The 21,502-nt window shown below is 37.1% G+C and overlaps 1 protein-coding gene across 12 annotated transcripts in view; it reads left to right on the top strand.

Moving 5' to 3' along the window:
• Positions 1–21,502, top strand: part of LOC145300556 (uncharacterized) — a 205,718-nt gene that overhangs the window by 112,022 nt on the left and 72,194 nt on the right. The gene's annotated exons all lie outside the window — the stretch shown is intronic.

The raw sequence follows: 21,502 nt of genomic DNA, 5'->3' as shown, positions 1-21,502 counted from the left end.
TGCTAATCTTGTATATAAGTAAAGACGAGTTTTCCCCCTGTATCTTTGCGATTATATATTTTTTTTTAATACTTTTATTTGCTTCATGTCACTTTTTTCTTGCTTAAGCATCAAATGCTATATGACGTTAAGCAAGCTCACTCGTTAATTCGCGCAGTTAAGCTGTTACTAAATTACTTTATATATGGTCTTATCTAATTACTTGCTTCCTAATTTTCCTTGGTCAGCTAACCTTTTGTGTGATTTAGGACATGCTTCTGCAGTGTTTTGTCCAGGAGGATGTATGTTCCGCATAAGCATATCAGTGTAATGGATCCACTCTTAATTTGTTGGATTGGGTCAGATTTTGCACTGCAAATCCATATGATCATGGATCTTTCATTGCACAACTCTTTACAGTGTATTGTTAGCTAATGTGATCTCTTTGTGAGGACGACCACCAGTAGGTTCCAGGGGAGTGATTTTTCCGACAAAGGGTGAAGAAAAAGCTGCTTAAAGGTCGGTAGTACTTGGTGAACAGTAGTCTGAGATGTCGGAAATTTTTCTGTCTCTATGTCTATCCTTGTGGCCATGTCACTAGTAAGGGTGCTGGAGGTAAACGTTTCGTCTGGGCTGACGTTATCTGCCTGATAGTCAGGGACCAACCTTGGATTAACCACTAAGGAGGCTGTCCTATCAGCAGGCGCAAAGTACTGGGACTGCTGTGTTGCCATTTGGTGAATGGATTCTGGACCATGCAGTAGTCTCCGGTGGGGCCACACAATGCCATACTAGTGGGTAATTGTTAGGGCTTTATCTTTTTATGTGCTACAAAAAAAAAAAAAAAAAAATTTCCTGTCTTTTTCTCTTACTTTCCCTCTCTATCCTGCTCTAACAAAGTATGCGGACCTGTTCCACAAATCCCAAAACCTCAACATGAAATATCTCCAGAAAAGAAACTCGAATAAACCTAGAACCCCATCTTCCAACGTAGACCTCTACTACCGTGTCTCCTTCTCCAACATCAGGGGTCTACGTTCCAACCTTCCAGAGGTTGAAACCCAATTACAGGAGACGAAACCGGACTTATTCTTTCTAAGCGAAACTGGAATAGGGCCGACCACTTCTCTAGATGAGTTCATAATTAACGGATACTCTAACTTAACAGCTAAATCTGACCCCCAAGATCGCCATTGGCATGGAATATGTGCCTACATTAAAGATGGCTTCCCGTGTGGCGGGGATATCTCTAGAGAAGATCCTACTTTACCCTATAGGTGCTTCCAGGTTGCACTTGCTTACACCACTGCATTTATATTTGCCCTCTGTCGGCCCCATAACACCGGAGTTACTACCTTTAAAAGTATATCTGAGAAAATAGACCAGATCCTGTCTGCACATCCCTCGGCTAACATCCACATCTGTGGTGACTTCAACGTTCATAACGTGGGGAGGTTTTGTCATGATTTTGCCATTGCTTATGACCTCACTCAGATTGTTCACGAACCCACCCGTGTGCCCGATACTACCGGTCAATATGCAAACCTCCTAGGCCTTTTTCTCTCAACTTCCCCTGAACTGTGTTCATGTTCCATTCATTCTCCTCTAGGATCCTCCGACCACTCCGTTGTATCAGTTAAGATAAAAATGAAATGTAATAAGTCCCCAGACGTACCCCTCCACCGTACTGTATACCAATACTCTCTGGCTGACTGGGATAGCTTCCGTACATTCATATCTGATCTACCTCTGCATTCCATGTTTAAAAAGGATGTGTCCTCTATAGTATCAGATCTGACCGAATAGTTAATTGTAGGTATAGACCGATTCATACCATCTAAAAAAATTCCAACAAAAACGTAACAGTCAGCCATGGTTCTCCACAGAATGTGCTGCTGCTATCGCGCACAGAAATCACTTTTTCCATAACTACCAACGTAATAGATGTACTGAGACTAAAGCTGCTTTCAGGACTGCCAGCAACCACTGTAAAAGAGTAATAAAAAATGCAAGAGTTATATGCCCAGTCTGTTAAATCCAAAGTAGCTGATCAGTGGCTTGGTTCCAACCAGTTTTGGCAAATAACAAATAGGATCCTGAACAAAAGTGTGCGTTCTATCCCAACCATTATCAATGGACCAGAGGTCATCTCGTCAGCATCAGACAAGGCCAAACTATTTGCAAAGAACTTTGCAGCTAATTCTACCTTATGCGACGAAGGCCATCAACTCCCCATATTTCCTCCTATAACACAGAACACGCTAGGTAACATACAAATATCTGTGCATGAGGTCGCCAAGCTAATCAAGAACCTTGATTCCAGTAAAGCAACTGGCCCTGACGGCATCCCAATTATAGTGTTAAAAAAAGCTTCAACCAGAACTTGCTCCCATACTTACCAAACTGTTTAAGCGTTGTCTTAAGGAGAAGTGCTTTCCGACTCCCTGGAAAACCTCATCAGTATGCCCTGTATTTAAGAATTCAGGTGATAAGTCATCTCCCTCTCAGTACAGACCAATAAGTCTCCTATGTGTTATGAGTAAGTTGTTGGAATCCATATTAAATAGAGAAATAGTCAACCACCTCAACAGAAATAACCGTAGTGACACACAATCTGGTTTCCGTTCTGCAAGATCTACCGCAGATGTGCTAACGGTTATATCTCACAGGATTAGTGAATCTCTTGACAAAGGCTTCCTTTCTAGGGCAATTGCTCTTGACATATCAAAGGCCTTCGACAAGGTATGACATAATGGCCTACTTCACATTTCCAGCTATGGTATAACTGGAAATGTCTTCTCAATCATTAAATCATTTCCCTCCGATAGGCTCATAAGAGTAGTGGTCGATGGACAAAAATCAGAGGCCTGCAGTATTAATGCTAGAGTCCCTCAGGGGTCAATCCTGGGCCCAACTCTCTTCCTGATCTACATCAATGATCATTCGTTGACATCTATGCTGATGACACGACCATCTACGGCAACACATCAAAGGCTGTAAATGACAAAGTTCTGTCTCCTCTGATCTCGAACGAGTGGTTCAGTGGGGGAAGACGTGGCTGGTTACCTTTAATGCATCTAAAACCAAACTACTACCTTTACATCATCAACGCTCTGATCCCAATCTGGCATCAATTGAAATGGATGGCTCTCGTCTAGTAGAAGCCCCATGTTTTGACAAGCTTCTGGGTTTGTCCTTTACTCCTGATCTGAAATGGAACACGTACATCAAGTCTGTTGCCAAGGTCGCTGGAAAGATGGTGGGATCCTTCTACCGCTCCAGAAGATATCTCACTTATGATGCAATTCTCTATCTATATAAAAGCCAAGTATGTCCAAGGATGGAATACTGCTGCCATATCTGGGCAGGAGCTGCTACAAACAGCTCATCCTGCCTTGACAGAGTACAAATTAGACTTCATGGCTTAGTGGGGGATGCGCTTTTCTCTTCCCTGCAACCTCTCTCCCACAGAAGAGACGTTGCGAGCTTATCTTTGTTTTATCGTTATTTCCATGGCAGGTGCTCATCTGAGCTCCAATCTCTGATCTCCCCTCGTCAATCTTTTACGAAAAACACCCGTCTAGCTGAAACCACTGAACTCCAATCTCTCGTCCCCCCTCACCAATCTTTCACGAAAAACACCCGTCTAACTGAATCCACTGTCAAAAATTTTCCCCACTCTTTATCTGTGCCTAAATCAAAACGTAGATTCCATGAACAAAGCTCCTTCCTTAGAACTGCACGCCTGTGGAACTCTGTTCCGTCTGCCTGCTTCCCACCTGACTACAACTTGGATGTCTTCAAGTCCAACATAAACAAATTCCTAATGAACTGCCCCCTTAAGTAAACACTTCATTAAATCTCCACACTAACATACTGTACTTGCAATAACCCTTATCCCTGAGTGGCTTCCGGGCCTTAATAAGTGGTGACCACCGTGTAAAAAAAAAAGGGGGGTGCAACGTTAAGCAACATTTCATAATGCTGTTGCCAAACTCTCTTGTTCTTGTTATCTAGGCACGACTGCCCATCATTATTTATACATTTTATAACATTTTGATTCTCTCATCGCATTTGTTTTGCCACTTTATACATGAAGTTACTTTTGGGGTCAATGTTACTGAACTTGAATGAGGTGGCATCACGCTTGGCAGTATACACAACCTTTTTTGCAAAACTTTTTGCCATTGTGTACTCTTCTCTACTGTCTCCTTTATTCAAAACTTTATAACAGCTCCTTTGCTGTATTAACTCCATCACTCAACCACCAAAATACTTTACTCCATAAATACTTCTTTATATAACCAGATGCTAACAGCACTGCACTAGATCTTCCATCATTTATTGCCAGCATCTTTCCGTATTCATAGACTAGTAATTTCTCACAAATTTAATGAAAACGAATTTATGCCACACCTCTTTTGTTCTTGAGTTTCAAAGATGGAATTTGTGGCGAATATCAGGATGTTACTCAGATCACACACAAGAAGTCATTATTGCATTATACATTCCTCATCAGGGATGATTTTGATGGATCTTTATGCATTTAAGATCTCTCCTTTTCAGTAAGATGTAGTTCACTGTTGGGTTTTTCCTCCTCCAGATGATTTTCACTCTTCATGAACCAAGGATTACAAATCACTGAAATGTTAGCCATTGCATACGCCAATATTCTCTTCCCTTCAGTGTTTCTGGTTCCAAACCCAAATCCACAACAGATCTCTCCAGATATTTGCCTATGTAACTATTCCAGTCATTACAAACCAAGAAAAGATTACTGCCTGATAGTTTTTGAAAAGGCTTTTCTCTTTTTTTTCCATAAAATGAGTCCTTTCCAGTATCACTAAGGCCAACTTGAGGAGCATACACAGATGAAGGTGCCTTTGATCAGAAGGATTCTGCCATTATCTGTACATCAATGACCTTATCCAACTATTTCCCTGCCAGTAAAACGCAAAGTTCTGCTATCCCTTGGTTATTGCAAGACCATCATTTGACCTAAACCACCTCTCCTCTATTCTCCTGAAGGCAATCTTTCTATGAGCTCCACTACTTCTTCAGCTCCTCCTCTCATTTTACAACAAATGCAAGTTAAATCATATTGTTAAATTTTGCTGAATGATGAGCTGGTCACTACTTCTGATCCTACCTACCATTCATGATACCGTTGGCAGTTTGGCTTGTTGATTGCTTGCTGTCTGTAATTATATGAAGCCTACTTTTATGATTGGATGCCCTTATCAACCACCGCTGTAATACAAGCTACATAATTATATCCGTTTCGTCGGTCGTATAAGACAATCATTGGTTATTGTTAAAATCTAAAAATTGTATTTCTAGCTGATTTTATATTTTAATATTTATTTTTGATCAATATTTTATTTTTGATTAATCATAAATAATGAGAAGGTGCTACTCATAACACTGGGAACATATATTCACTATGAAGAAGAAAAATGGAAAAAGAAAATCTTGATGTGTCCTTTTCGTTTTCTTTCTTTCATTGCCTTTGTTGACTCATATTCTTCAAGATAGAAAGCATCAATTCCCATTTACGTATTTACTAGCATTGTCAGTTATACTTGACTCTGTGGCTCAATTGGTTAGATGCCTCTTATTGAACTTGGGAATCTATGTTGAACTCTGGAACTTGCATGGAATTTCCAACTGAACCCTTTATTTAATCAATAATTCAGAGTATCATTACCATCAATCATATTTAAAATTTTATAAAATATTATTTTACACTATTCTGAGGCATATTCTTTTAATTGTATTGATAGACAGACTTTATTACGCTATGTATTCTTTGCTAACTTATATATTGAATAATTCTTGTAAGCATGAGTATAAAATAAATTTACAATGATGTATAGAACAAAAACATAATACTGCAGTTGCAGTGGTTGAGAGGGACGGGGTCAATTTGAAAATTTAAGTCAAATGTCATATTTAATAGCTTTATAATAAAACTTAGATAAATTCACGACTAGGAAAAAACAATGCTTCTTTTACTAAAAAGAATTCAATAGTTGTATAAGACACCATGACAAAATCATCATCAGGTGATGACTGGGCATGCAAAAAAAAAAAAAAACTCACCATAAATGTTGGTGCTTCAAGCAGTAGAGTTACTCCACTAGACTTTGTTCATCATCAAACATTTTTTGCGTATCATGCAGAATGTAATCTATCATGTCCTAACTGTCTCCAAAAATCTTTCACTCGTGTATTCAATGGGTTGATTGATTTTGAAGTTCAAGAACATATGTTATCAGACCATTTTTTCAGTAGTTTATCTCTTTCTTTCTTTTTTTTCTTATTTTTTCAACCTACTAAATTAGCTATCAATTGGCTTATGACTTTGTATATTTTTTCACATTAATTAGTTTTGAGATTAGAGATCTAGTCACTTAGATGCATTTTGAAAAGTTTTTCTTCATTCAATTTTAGATCATACTTTGAAACAAAGCATTTTTTTTTACCAACACAAATCTTGTCTGAAATGAAGTGCAGAACTTTTTACTCAACGTAATTTCATTGAAGGTTTATAGATCAAAATAAAATCTATTTGACTTTTTTTTTTATTTTATTTTTTATTCCATGTCTTGAATGTCCTATTGGTTATTAAGTTGATTTTGATGAAAAAAAAAAAGACTAGAAGTTGTTGGAGATATCCTGGCTGAATTTTCCCATTGAAGAAGAAAATCTGATGTACATTTAATGAATCAAGATTACCCATTTCAAATATATAATCCCTTTCAGAGAATTTTATTCATAATAAATTCTATTTGATTGTATAGAAAAAGACATATCTCTGCTCTATCGTTATTTTCTTGTCAAATGTTCAACAAGTGCAACAAATACTTGTCTAGCTACAACCTAATAATTTCCCTTACCCTCTATCAGTGCCTAAAACGAAACAAAAATTCCATGAGCAAAGTTTCTTTCTTAGAATTGTCAGTTTGTGGAACAGTACCAAGGGGCTGTTTCCCAGCTGACTATAACACTTGTTTTGAAATGTAATGTAACTAAGTTCTTTAATAGTCAAACCGTACCCAAGTCTACCATTATCAATCATAAAGGTGTTGTCTCTCAGTCTACCTGACACATTAACTCCTACCCTCGAATAGTCCTTGGGACTTGATAAGTGATACCCTCCTCCCCCTTTCTAGTAAATAAATATATATATATTAATAAACTCTTTATCATATTCTGCACATATTGGGAAATGACATTGTGTAAATATTAGCTTGAGTTTATTTGCAATTGAAAATCGATTAGATATTGATTCATGTCCTACTGTAGAAATGTTTATTATCTATAAAAAGAAAAGCCTACTTTTATTTGAGCAACTCATTTTATGACCCAAAAAAGAAAGTTGTATTATTTCTCTTTTTTTTTTTTACACAGGAGTCACCATGTATCAAGGCCCAGAGGCCACTCGAGGATAAGGGTTAATGAGTATACATTAGCCAATGTGATTATAGCATAGTAAACATAAGTAGTGGGAATTTCGTCAAATTAAGTATAAAACTATTAATTGTTGCCAGGTTCAAGTTTTAGAGATGATTGGTCAAATTATGTGACTTTTTTTTTTTTACACAGGCATCAACACATTATCAAGGCCAAGAGGCCACTCGAGGATAAGGGTTAAAGCGTGTACAGTAGAAATTGGACAATATAGTAATCAATTCGGTAAATTTGTTAACTTGTATGGAACGGCTCATCAAGAACTTTTTTACGTTAGACTTGAAGACAACCATATTGTAGTCAGCCGGAAAGCAGGAAAACGGAAGACAATTCCACAGCAGTGCAGTTCTAAGAAAGAAGCTTTGTTCATGGAATCTATGTTTAGGTTTAGGCACAGATAAAGAGTGGGTGGAATTATTGATAGTGTTTTCAGCTAGATGAGTGTTTCTTGTAAAAGTTTGGCGAAGGGGGACCATAGACTGAGGCTCAGTTGAACACTTTCCATGAAAATAACGATACATCAGAGACAAACTTGCAGGGAAGAGAAAAGGACATCTACGAGGCTACAAAGTCTATTTTGAACTCTATCAAGGCAGGACAAGTCCTTTCTAGCAGCTCCTACCCAGATGTGGCAACAGTATTCCATCCTTGGATGTACCTGGCTCTTATATAGATAGAATTGCATCAGCAGGGAGATATCTACTGGATCGATAGAAAGATCCAACCATTTTTCCAGCGGCCTTGGCAACAGATTTGATGTATGTGTTCCATTTAAGATCAGGAGTAACGGTCAAGCCCAGAAGCTTGTCAAAACTTGAGGCCTCCTGAAGACGAGAGCCATTCATTTCAATTGATGCCAGATGTGGATCAGTGTTGATGATGTATAGAGAGAAGCTTGGTTTTAGATGCATTAAAAGTAACCAACCACTCCTTTCCCCATTGTACCACGTGCTCAAGATTAGAGGAGAGAGAATCGGAGAGAACTTGGTCGTTTACTGTCTTAGATGTGCTACCATAGATGGTAGTGTCATCAGCATAAATGTCTACAAATGATGTAAGGATGTGATTTGGAAGATCATTAATGTAGATCAGGAATAGAGTTGGGCCCAGGATGGACTCCTGAAGGACTCCAGCATTAATACTTATTGGCCTGTACTGTGAGGGAGATGACCGATCACCTGAATTCTTAAATACGGGATATACTGATGAGATTTTCCAGGGTGATGGGAAGCAATTCTCCTTAAGACAACGTTTAAACAGTTTTGTAAGTATGGGCGCTAGTTCTGGTTGAAGTTTTTTGAGTACTATAATTGGAATACCGTCAGGGCCGGTTGCTTTACTGGAATCAAGGTTTTTGATTAGCTTGGCAACATCACGTACAGATATATGCATATCACATAGCATGTTTTCTGATACAGGAGAAAATATTGGGGGTTGGCGGCCTTCGTCGCATAGGGTAGAATTAGCTGCAAAGTTCTTGGCAAAGAGTTTGGCTTTGTCTGATGCTGACGAGATTACCTCAGGTCCATTTATGAGAGTTGGGATAGAGCACATGCTTCTGTTCAGGATTCTGTTTGCTATTTGCCAAAACTGGTGGGAACCAAGCTGCTGCTCAGCTCCTTTGGACTTTACGGACTGAGCATACAACTCTCTTGCATTCTTTATTACTTTCTTATAATGGTTGCTGGCAGTCCTGAAAGATCATTACGTTGGAAGCAATGGAAAAAGTGATTTCTGTGCGCAATGGCAGCAGCACATTCTGGAGAAAACCATGGCTGGCTGTTAGGTTTTTGCTGGAACTTTTTTGAGGGTATGAAACGGTCTATACCTACAATTAACCATTCCGTCAGATCTGATACTATAGAGGACACATCCTTTTTAAACATGGAATGCAGAGGTAGATCCGATATAAATGTACGGAGGCTATCCCAGTCAGCCTTAGTGTATCGATATACTGTACGATGGAAAGGTACATTCTTTTTTTCTGATTGAATTTTTGTTGCTTTTCTTGTGAGTTATATTTATTGTCCAAGTTGTAATGGTTGTTAGTTCTTAATAAAAGTATGTTGGTGATTGTTATGATGATCTCATGATGGAAGAAGACATTTTAGATTGACTTTGTGTTAGCCATTTTTCTTGGCTGTAAATTGGACAAAATTAAATTGCTTTTCTGTTAAAATATTGAAGAATTATAGGGTGATGTTTTTCATCTTTTATTCTTCAAAGTGGTGTAATGAAGAAATATTTGTTTATCTATTGTATTTGCTCTTTTTCTGTGTTGAACTCTTGATGCTTGCCATCTTGGGTATGACTTAAAAGTACATCTGGTGGAGAGGCCATTCAATTTACCACCACTCTGACTTGGTGTCGTAGTACTTGTTGGGGTCTTATATATGGGTTAATTTCTTGGACTAAATTTTTGCATTTACCCTATGCCACCATACCAAAATCTTTCTTATCCAGCCCTTTTTACCTATTTATTTTCTATATATATTTTAATGAATATATATAGAAAACCATAAGCCATCTTTCAGAAATTCTAATTGTGAAAGTTTCCAGCTTCTTTTCTTTCTCTTTTCTTTCTTTTTCCTATGATTAGCATTTGAATTGTCAGACTGTTTGATTTGCTGATTATGAAAGCAGAGGTGGCATGTGTCTGACAGGTATTGGGGGGGGGGGCTAAAGCTTTACTGTTAAAGATAAGTTTACCTATTGTTTTTTAATATATTTTTCGGGTATTAGCTAGTCATTTTACATCTTCAGATTTCTTTACAAGTAATTTTCTCCAAACATTAATTCACATTGGGTTTTTTATGTTTATGTAATTCTACTTATAATAGCTCTACATATGTATTGAACACTTTTGAAAAATATGGGTTTAATTCTGTCAAATATTGCTCATATTTAAATAGTTTTTAAGAAAAGTCTAGCAGTAGATACCACCCTTGAATTAGTAAATGATGATCAACCACGTCATGCTTCTTGCCATAAATGAAACCTACATTCACATTTTATAAGAACTGAACCCATTTAATAAAATAAAAACTTTGATAAACTTAGAAGAAACTAACTCTCTATTTGAAGATGTCCATAATATGGAGTATGTGAAACAGTATTTCAATACTGGGATATTTAAATAAACATTGGATGAAAAGCTGACTTCCAGAGAGGGAGAGCAACTCATATTTGAAAAATCAAATTTCAGCATCAATTTCTAAAAATTGAATTGATATTAAGATTTTTACCAAGTTCATGAGTTTTACTAGTTGATACTAAACAGTTATCCTGTTTAAATCATGATATTGAAACTTGTAAGACCCATTTAGTCATCTTGTAGAATTCCAAATTTATGTAAATTCCCAAAATGACTTACGAAACCTTTTCATTCCAGCAGTTTTGAATGCAAATAAGATTTCCGCTTCAAGGACAAATTGCTAATAAGCTCATTGATTTGTGTGATGAGTGTATTCATCTTATTATGAATATTTACCGAATAAAATTAAAATCTAAATTCTATGAATAACCATCAATTTCCAATATTGCATTTGAATGAAAATTTAGAGATTTAAAAGTTGATAAATTCTTGGAGGAGTTAACAATTTTAAATTTGAGCTGTAATTCAACTTGAGATAAGTTGCCCTGTATTTAAGAATTCAGGTGATAAGTCATCTCCCTCTCAGTACAGACCAATAAGTCTTCTCTGTGTTATGAGTAAGTTGCTGGAATCAATATTAAATAGAGAAATAGTCAACCGCCTCAGCAGGAATAACCTTCTTAGTGACACACAATATGGTTTCCGCTCTGCAAGATCTACCGCAGATGTGCTGACGGTTATATCCCACAGGATTAGTGAATCTCTTGACAAAGGCTTCCTTTCTAGGGCAATTGCTCTTGACATATCAAAGGCCTTCGACAAGGTATGGCATAAGGGTCTACTTCACAAGATTTCCAGCTACGGTATAACTGGAAATGTTTTCTCAATCATTAAATCATTTCTCTCCGATAGGCTCATAAGAGTAGTGGTAGATGGACAAAAATCGGAGGCCTGCAATATAAATGCTGGAGTCCCTCAGGGGTCAATACTGGGCCCAACTCTCTTCCTGATCTACATCAATGACCTCCCTAAACACATACTTAAATCATTCGTTGACATCTATGCTGATGACACGACCATCTACGGCAACACATCAAAGGCTGTAAATGACGAAGTTCTCTCGGATTCTCTCTCCTCTGATCTCGAGCGCGTGGTTCAGTGCGGGAAGATGTGGCTAGTTACCTTTAATGCATCCAAAACCAAACTCCTATCCTTACATCATCAACACTCTGATCCCCAGCTGGCATCAATTGTGATGGATGGCTCTCGTCTGGGTGAGGCCCCGTGTTTTGACAAGCTTCTGGGTTTGACCTTTACTCCTGATCTGAAATGGAACACATACATCAAGTCTGTTGCCAAGGTCGCTGGAAAGATAGTGGGATCCTTCTACCGCTCCAGAAGATATCTCACTACTGATGCAATTCTCTATCTATATAAAAGCCAAGTACGGCCAAGGATGGAATACTGTTGCCATATCTGGGCAGGAGCTGCCAAAAACAGCCTATCATGCCTTGACAGAGTACAAAATAGACTTCGTGGTTTAGTGGGGGATGCCCTTTTCTCTACCCTGCAACCCCTCTCCCACAGAAGAGACGTTGCGAGCCTATCCTTGTTTTATCGTTATTTCCATGGCAGGTGCTCGTCTGAACTCCAATCCCTGGTCCCCCCTCGCCAATCTTTCACGAAAAACACCCGTCTAGCTGAATCCACTGTGAAAAATTTTCCCCACTCTATATCTGTGCCTAAATCAAAACGCGGATTTCATGAACAAAGCTTCTTTCTTAGAACTGCACGCCTGTGGAACTCTGTTCCGTCTGCCTGCTTCCCTCCGGACTACAACTTGGATGTCTTCAAGTCTAATGTTAACAAATTCCTAATGAACCGCCCCCCCTAATTAAACACTTCATAAAATCTCCTCACTAACGTAATGTACTTGCAATAACCCTTATCCCTGAGTGGCTTCCGGGCCTTGATAAGTGGTGGTCACTGTGTAAAAAAAAAAAAAAAAAGAAAAGTTTAATTTAAATTTTGATTAATGATCACGAGTTCTAATTTCTGCGCTTCAATAAGTTTTCTAGTGATTTCAGTATATTCTCTCTTAGCTGTCACTATTTCGTTCTTACAATTACTTCTAGCTTCTCTAAACTTATGTCTGTTTGTACTGGACTTATGCCAGATAAATCTGCGGTATGCATGTTGTCTCTGAGCAGTGGAAGCTGCGCAAACAAGTAAACCATGGGGAAAGTGGGGTTTGCTAAAGAACTTATGTATGAGAACATGTGCTTCTATTGTCGCTTTAAACCATTCAGTGGTCTTATTTGCCCACTGTTTAGCAGAATAGATATTTTTTCATGGAGTATCTCTGATGTGATCTCTAATACTATCCCAGTCAGCCTTATTGTAGTACCTTGTCGTTTTGAGCAATGGCTCTTCAACTTGAGGTTGAGAGTTTAAAGTGATGTCTGTCATTGTCACAGCATGATCAGCATTCCCGAGTGGGCAATGGGCATTTGTTACACAATCCTCTAGAGCTGTTGTCAGAAATAGATCCAGAAGTGAAGTTTGCTGGTCCTCACAATCTAGGAGACAGGAACATTACTGTCTGTCAAGGAATGGGATATAGAAAAGTTATGGATGATGCTACCAGCTGTGTCTGTAGTTAGAGAAGCCAAGCCAATTATTGTAATGGCCGTTAAAGTCACCAAATACATATATTTTGGGTGCTAGTGTCAAGGGAGAGTGCTACATCTGTGCTGTCAGAGACATGATTGATTAGAGTACAGTCCTTGGTCGAGGGAGAGCGATAAAGAAAATATAAGTTGTGTTGTAAAGTTGGTTTAAAGCACATGAAGGCCTGGTCATCTGATTCTAGTTTAGATTCCCTAGTCATGGCGGGGGTGTTACGAATATAGACTCAAAATCCATGCATGTGTTTGTTAGAGTCCTTACAACAAAGTGGAAGATAACCAAATATGTTAAAGATGTTAGAGGGATGGAGGAGTGTAAGTTAGTTTCACTAAGTGCTAAGATATCGTGAGTTTTCTAGGAGAAATGATTCTACATCATCTAAGTTCTAAGTCCACGGATATTTGTAAATGCAAGCCTCAAGTGAGGAGGCAAATCGTTCTTCAAATGTGTCTGGTTTGCTTATTATTTTGGATTTATCTGTCATTTCATTTCGTTGTTTCAGTTTTGGGTGACAGGTGCTTGACAAAGTGGATGTGCATAGTCACCATCATGCAACACAAGTAGACTATCAGCCACTTCTCATCCACAGGAATGTGGCCTCAGGAATGCCCACCAGATATGAGTGCAGGGTCCCTTTCCAAGCGCGACATGGTTCTACAAACACCCCGATATTATACAACTGATGAGAGAGCAGCTACTCTAAGCACTACCAAAGAGTTAGGGCTCGTGTACTGTCAGAAACAGCTGCCATCAACTATCAAACTGGTACCCTCAAACCTGTTAGACAAAAGTGGTCCAGTCCAATCATGTTAGCACACATGGTAAACAAGCACCCTCAAAATGCCCAGGTTTAGAGGAAGGGAATGAGGCGGATGTGGGGGGACGACATTCTCCTATTCAAGAAACAAGGCTAAGCACTGAGCGTCTCTAATGAGTTCCTGTGATCGTACCTCTGCTGTTGGCTAATAGGTAAAGGAGGAGCATGGAAGCCGGACGATAGGCAGAGCCTATCTACTGCTTAATCAGTTTAGGTTTGCAAACTACTGATTTGATCAAGTCACCAGCTCTAGGAAGGTTGTCAACCAGGACTGAGGAGGCCTCCGTCCCCCGTTTGGTGTGAAGACGTATGAGGTGTTGCACAGGTTTACATATCAGAGTTTTCCTTCTCCTAGATGGATGACCTAACCACATCTATGGGTCTATCAGTATATGCCTTATATTTAGACATACTTAGTCGAGAAATGACAATTTATGATTTTCAAGAGTGAAGAAATATCAGTAATTAAGAGCAGAAAACAAGTTTAGATGAAAAAGCAAGGATGTTACACCAGGTTTATTAACGCCCTCGCATGGTTGGTAAGATAATATGATAGCATTCTTAAATAAAGTTTTGCCATCTTCGATCCAGACAGATACGGAATTCAGATATTGAGTATCATACATAAAGTTTTAAAAAAAAAAATGTCTTTGTTCTGTGGTGGCTGTCCAAACTGAAAGTTACACTCCTCAAATTAATTGAAAAAGATTTTACTACGCTTTCCATTCTATTGTTAATGGAAAAGAGGGCATAGGTAAAATGCATGTGATGGGAGCATTCAGATTTGCAGCTTGTTGGTTTAAGAAGGGAATTATTATAGTTAAGATATTGTTCATATTTATATGTATAAATATAGTTATTATATAGTTAAAATATTGTTCCTATATTAGTTCAAGAATAGGATAAAATGTTATAGTATGATTCAAAAGGATATTAGGAATTAAGATAAAATTAGATGTGCGATCTCTGGATATTTGAGTCGATACAGGGAAAATTATGCATCTATTCAGTATAGATTTAAGTAGCAATATAACTTATGATTTAAAGTACTTTTCAGTGCAGGTATAACTGGGAGTAAGGTATAAGCTATTGAAGATCCAGTATAAGTAATTAGATATAAATAGCAATATGGACATATTTATAGTAGATACGAGCATATAGAAATTGTGGATATTAAGTATATTCTTCTGCCCTCTAACATTTAAAGATAAATTCTTATTTCTTTAAATTCAGAAATGTATTTTGCCTAATCATTATTAGCAGCTGTGTGTGTGTGTGTGTGTGTGTGTGTGTGTGTGTGTGTGTGTGTGTGTGTGTGTGTGTGTATATATATATATATATATATATATATATATATATATATGAGAGAGAGTACTGACTTGAAAAGTTTAAAACAGAATGACTTGGGTGCCTTCAGTTAGAATAAAAACCAAAACATTTAGCGACAGATGAGAAAGATTTAAAATGATACCACTTCAAGCTATGAATTTACGCATGCACAAAAGTAATAAAAATGTCAGCAAGTTGAAATGAACATTTTGCTTTTCAACTTGCCAACATATTTCTGTTTGCGTTCATCGATTCAAACAAAGATTTTACTCATTATAAACCATCCTTAATATATGATTACTATTTCCTGTTAATTTCAGTGTTATGTGACCAGTAGTTTAAGAGTTTATCGGTTAAATGACACACATTCATCTATTGTTTTATCTATATAGATTAAGACCTTAAACATGCCCTTCATTAACCCTAGTACTATCGCTAAGTCTGGGTGACAATACAAAAATAATCTGAAATGTACTAATTTTAAAAGTTTCAGTCCATCTTCATTTTTGATAGACATGCGTAAGTGGCTGTTATATTGCACTTTTAACATTTATTTTGGACTTGAACTTTTCTTTTAACATTAAAAAAATTGTAGATATTTTATATTTCTAATAAAACTTTGGCTGTAGAAACATAATAGTTAACAAACCTCCACTCATGTTAAACATTGGTTTCAAAATGTTATTGAGAAATCCATTCTTAACATGAAGAAGGCAGGGTGGGAGTGGGGAGATGAATGCCTTTGTTAACTGTTATATGATATCACCAAATTGAATTGTTTCTGTTTTCAGTTTTAATGAAGTTTATATTGAATTTTATTGCAATTTACTCCTAAAATGTTATAAGATTGACAAACAAAATTTCTGAAAAATGCAAAAAAAAAAAAAAAAAAAGAAAAAAAGGATCAAGAATAAGTCAGGTGTGCAAATTACGAAAATTTTAAACTCATCAGAATTTTTTCTACTTTTTTTTTTTTTTTTTTTAATGAATGAAATTCCAAACATGAAACCAGTTTTCCAACTGTCTTTGTTTTATTTATTTATTTTTGTTTCATTGAAATAGCTATGCTTTCAATTTAAATTATTGCCGCCATGTACCTAACTCTAAAATATTGTAAACTATCTGTATTTACCTGGCATTGCCTGCATAGAAAATTATTGCTTGGTGAAAGGTTTAAAAAAACTAAACTATGTAATGTGAACCGACATCTTGCTCTCCAAATCCCAACATAGTGCCCCAGCAGCTGCTGCCCTACACCAAAGTGGCAATGTGCCTGGTTTAGGGTGAAAATGTAATTAAAAAAAAAAAAAATTAAAAAAAAAAATCAATAACAGTAGTTTGACAATTTCTTAAGTATTTCATTTTTTATCAATACATTTTTATTTAGTACTAGCGTGTATACTCGACGTTGCCCAGATGGACATGAAGTTCGGTTTGGATATAGTTACTATACTAAGGATATTGAGCAATCCCCAGTAAAAAAAATAATGAAAGTAGGTGATAACTTCCCCACCAGACATTTCAGCAACCCATGCACTGGAACCCTCGCCCTAAAAAAAATGAATGAATCAAAACAACTTTTCTCTCAATCAAAAATAGCAGCAAGTGCCTGTGCGACCGCAAAAATAACAAAAAAATTTGTTTTTAAATCACCACAGTAGGTAGGCCTGAACCTGAAAGTCAGAGGGAAGAATGTTATTGGCAAATGCTTTTGTCCACCGGACCACGACGACTTATGACGTCATGACCCTTGAAAATAACGTTTTTAAACATATATTCAGTTGCCCGGGTGTTTCGAGGTGTGTGCTCTTAAATCAAAAAGAAACACTGGGAGGGTTAAAAAAAGGTTTGGTGAGTAGGTAGGATTGAACCCGAAGCCCTGAGGCGAAGTTGGAAAATAAAATGTGATAAAAATATGACACGTTAACCGCTCGGCCAGGCAGAATGAGTTACTGAAAGACGTTTGAATTTATTTAAGAAGAGAATTGTCAGGTGTTCACACTTAATGACGTCAAGTAGAAGTTGTAGAGTTACCGACGTAAGCAATAGCTATTTAGCAGTTAACATTTTCTGCAGGACAGTTTTTAATGAAGTCAATAGCCCGGTTTCTTTTGTTTTTACCTAACTTTGGGGAAAACCAGCTCCTCGTTTATTAGGGGGAGTGTCTTGTCTCGAACTGAAAGCAACCGTTTGATATGACAATGATAAGCCGACATTGACCAAACATTACATCGCTTTCTGGAGACCACTGCCGTGGGCCAGAGATGGGAATCGAGTTTTGCTTTTTTTTATACCGAAAAACGAAAGGGACACGCGCCAATCCGAAAATGTCAAATATTTAACATTTTAAAGTTGGGCAAATTAAATAGAGGCGACCTCTGTTGTTAACTCGTAGATATTATCATTTAGGCGTGATATAAAAAGATTTAAAAATCAGCGACAGCCTCTAGAATCCGCCTGAAAAAAGCTTTTTGCAGACATACACAAAAAGCGAACATACATACATCCACACATTTTTACTTTTATACATATACTAGCGGGGGTACCCGGCGTTGCCTGGGTGTTTGGAGGTGTGTGTTGGAGGGGGGGGGTAGATAAAAACAACCCTGTTAAAAAAAAAAAAACGTTGGCCCGTTCTTTGGAGGTGTAAAAGAAAAATAGTTTTAGTATAAAGGTAGGCTTGAACCCCGAACGTTTGACGCAGAGGTGGAAAGGAAATCGAAAAAAAAAAACCCTACGACCTAACCATCTCGACCACGGGAACAGATGAATTGATAAGTGTATTAAGTTGACGTTTATAAACCAAAATTAGCAGGTGCGACAACGTCAAGTTGCGGAAGCCAGTTTCTGTTTTCCCTGCTATGCGGCGATCAAACAAAAAAAATACACACACACACACACACACACACACACACACACACACACAAAAAAAAAAACTAACGTAAGGCAAACGAACGATGAAAACAGAAAAACGAACACGTGAAAAATGGCTTAAATAAGCCTGTTTAGATATTAAAATTTAAAAAATCGGTGGGTACCCGGGTGTTTTTGGGTGTCGCTAAGAATAAGCAAAGTAAAAAAACGAACATTACGTGAAAAATGGCTTAAATAACACTGGTTCAATATTTAAATTTAAAAAATCGAAAAAAACCAAAAAAAAAAACCATCTCACACTACGATTCAAACCCAAGACGTTTAGATAATTAACCAAGGCCTTAACCAACTGAGCTAATGTGACGTACATGAAATTTGTTCGGTTTTTCAACTATTTAAATAAATCAGGTCACAACGTCATCTGACGCATGCGTACAATCGGTCATTGTCACGAGAGAAATGTAGCTTCGATGTGATACCGAGTTTGTGAATTTTTGTTGCGTCTGTCGAAAGTTTTTAGCAGACATTCATACATACATACATACATTTTCGCTTTTATATATATAGATATAGATAGATGACTAGCCCGGGTGTGTGTATGTGTGTGTAAAGGTGTTGGTTGAGCAAAAAAAAAAAAAAGGATAGGAGTAGTATCCTTAACGCACCAGAGGAAAAGGAGGTTAAAAAAAAAGCAAACAGTCTTATCAAATGTTGACAAAAAAGTAACCCCTCTTTGTAAAAAAATAGCCCAGTTGAGGGTGAAAGAATTAATGTTTTTGGTCAATTTTTCGATATTTGTCATTCGAGATATTGAGCTTTAAAATGATACCAATTTTGTCATCGTCTGATGCGGCTGTCTAAAGTTAGTAGGATCGAACCCGAAGCCCTGAGGCGAAGTTTGAAAATAAAATCGGCCAGCCAGAATGAGTTACGAAAAGATGTTTGAATTTATTTAAGTAAGAACCAAATTGGCAGGTGCCCGCACGGAAGTCGTAGAGCGTTACGATGACAACAACGTAAGCAATAGCTATTCAGAAAATGAGGTCAGTAACCAGGTTTGTTTGTTATAAGCAAAGTAAAAAAAGAAAACATAAAAACGAACGTTAAAACTTAAGCGGGGGGGGGGCGTCAAAACATTGAGAGAAAAAATAACGTAAGGCAAACGAACGATGTTAAATGTAAAAATCGAAAAAAGAAAACAGAAAAACGAACGTTAAAACAAAAAAAAAAAACATGTGAAAAATGGCTTAAATAAGCCTGTTTCAATATTAAAATTTAAAAAATCGGTGGGTACCTGTGTGTTTTTGGGTGTGTGGTCGAAGGTGGATCAGTAAAGTAAAAAAGAAAACAGAAAAACGAACGTTACGTGAAAAATGGCTTAAATAACACTGGTTCAATATTGAAATTTAAAAAATCGAAAAAAAAAAAAAGACATCTTACACCATGATTCGAACCCAAAACGTTTAGATAACGAACCAACGCGCTAACCAACTGAGCTAACGCGACGTACATGAAATTTAGCCAGTTTTTAATGAGGTCAATAAATCTGTTTGTTTGTTTTCAAAAACCCACTCCCCCGTCTGATATGACGAAGTCAACAAACGTTCACGTGCTCTGGGCCTGTTATTAGAGTCAAGTTTCGCTTTTTGTTTATACCGAAAACCGAATGTAACGCGTGCCGATGCGGGAAATGTGGAATAATTAATGTTTGAAAGTCGATAAAATTAAATAGACAGGCGAGCTCCGTGATTAAGTGTGAGATATTACAATTTATAGATGATATAAAAAGTTTTAAGTAGTTGTGAACCGAGCGAGCGCTTCTCTGAAAGAAGCCTCTTGTGGACATCGAGGAAAAGCATACATACATACATACATTTTCGCTTTTATATATATAGATAGATAGATTAGCTGTGGTACCTGGCGTTGCCTGGGTATTTGGAGGTGTGTGTGCTTTTAAATAAAAAAGAAACCGAGGGGGGAGGGTAGGATCGAACCCAAAGCCCTGAGGCGAAGTTTGAAAATAAAATCGACCAACCAAAATGAGTTACTGAAAGATGTTTGAATTTATTTAAGGAAGAACCAAATTGACAGATGCCCGCACGGAAGTCGTAGAGTGTTATGACGACGACGTAAGCAATAGCTATTCAGCAAATGAGGTCAATGACCAGGTTTCTTTGTTATAAGCAAAGTAAAAAAAAAAAAAAAAAAGAAAACATAAAAACGAACGTTAAAACTTAAGCGGGGGTGGGGGATAATCCAAACTTTGAAAAAAAACTAACGTATGGCAAACGAACGATGTTAAATGTAAAAATCGAAAAAAGAAAACAGAAAAACGAACACGTGAAAAATGGCTTAAATAAGCCTGTTTCGATATTAAAATTTTTAAAATCCATGGGTATCCGGGTGTTTTTGGGTGGTTGTGGTCAGCTAAGGATTAAATAACCCTGCTTCAATATTAAAATTTAAAAAATCAAAAAAAAAAAAAAAAAGAGAAAAAAGACATCTCACACCACGATTTGAACCCAAAACGTTTAGATAATGACCCAACGCTCTAACCAACTGAACTAACACAACGTACATGAAATTTTGTCAGTTCTTCAAATATTTAAACTAAATCAGGTTATCACGTCGTTTGACACATGCGTAGAACCGATCTCGTCATGAGAGGGCGGTTTTTGCTGACATTTTTTCATGACTCCTTGGAATTTAAAAGGAACTTGAAAACATTTCAACTTAGCAAGTCGTCATATTTAGTTTTACACTTGTTTTGCATACTAGTAAATCCTTGTGTATTAAAACATGGAAAGTTTTGGAAGCTATTTACATCCATTCATTTTATAAGTAAAGAATAAAACAATGTTATCTTAACAAACATGAATTATAGTTTTATAACAATTTGGTTAATACAACAAAATTATGTTGATATACCAGTTTTCATTGGGTCGTCAAAGTTAAACAGCCTTCAGCGCAATTTGTACGAGACGTGTAGCCATTGGGGAATACTGGACACACACCACACATGAAGAGGTGTGTCTGCAAAAACCTAATGTCATCAAAATCATGTACTTGTGAAGTTAATATTTCTTAGTAACTTCCTCCTTTGGAATAAGCTGACTCGATCCACTCCTATTGAATGCCACACAAGAAAATTTTTTCAATTACCATCATCATTTAATTTTAACGTTTTTGAAAGTGATTTGTTTTAAAAAAAAAAAAAATTTTTTTAATAACAAAACTGTTGGATAGGT

This window comes from Euprymna scolopes, chromosome 2 (assembly GCF_053919585.1).
Source record: "Euprymna scolopes isolate OS-2025 chromosome 2, ASM5391958v1, whole genome shotgun sequence".
NCBI lineage: Eukaryota > Metazoa > Mollusca > Cephalopoda > Sepiida > Sepiolidae > Euprymna > Euprymna scolopes.
Note: the sequence above shows the minus strand (reverse complement) of the source record. Positions and strands in the feature narration are given on the sequence as shown.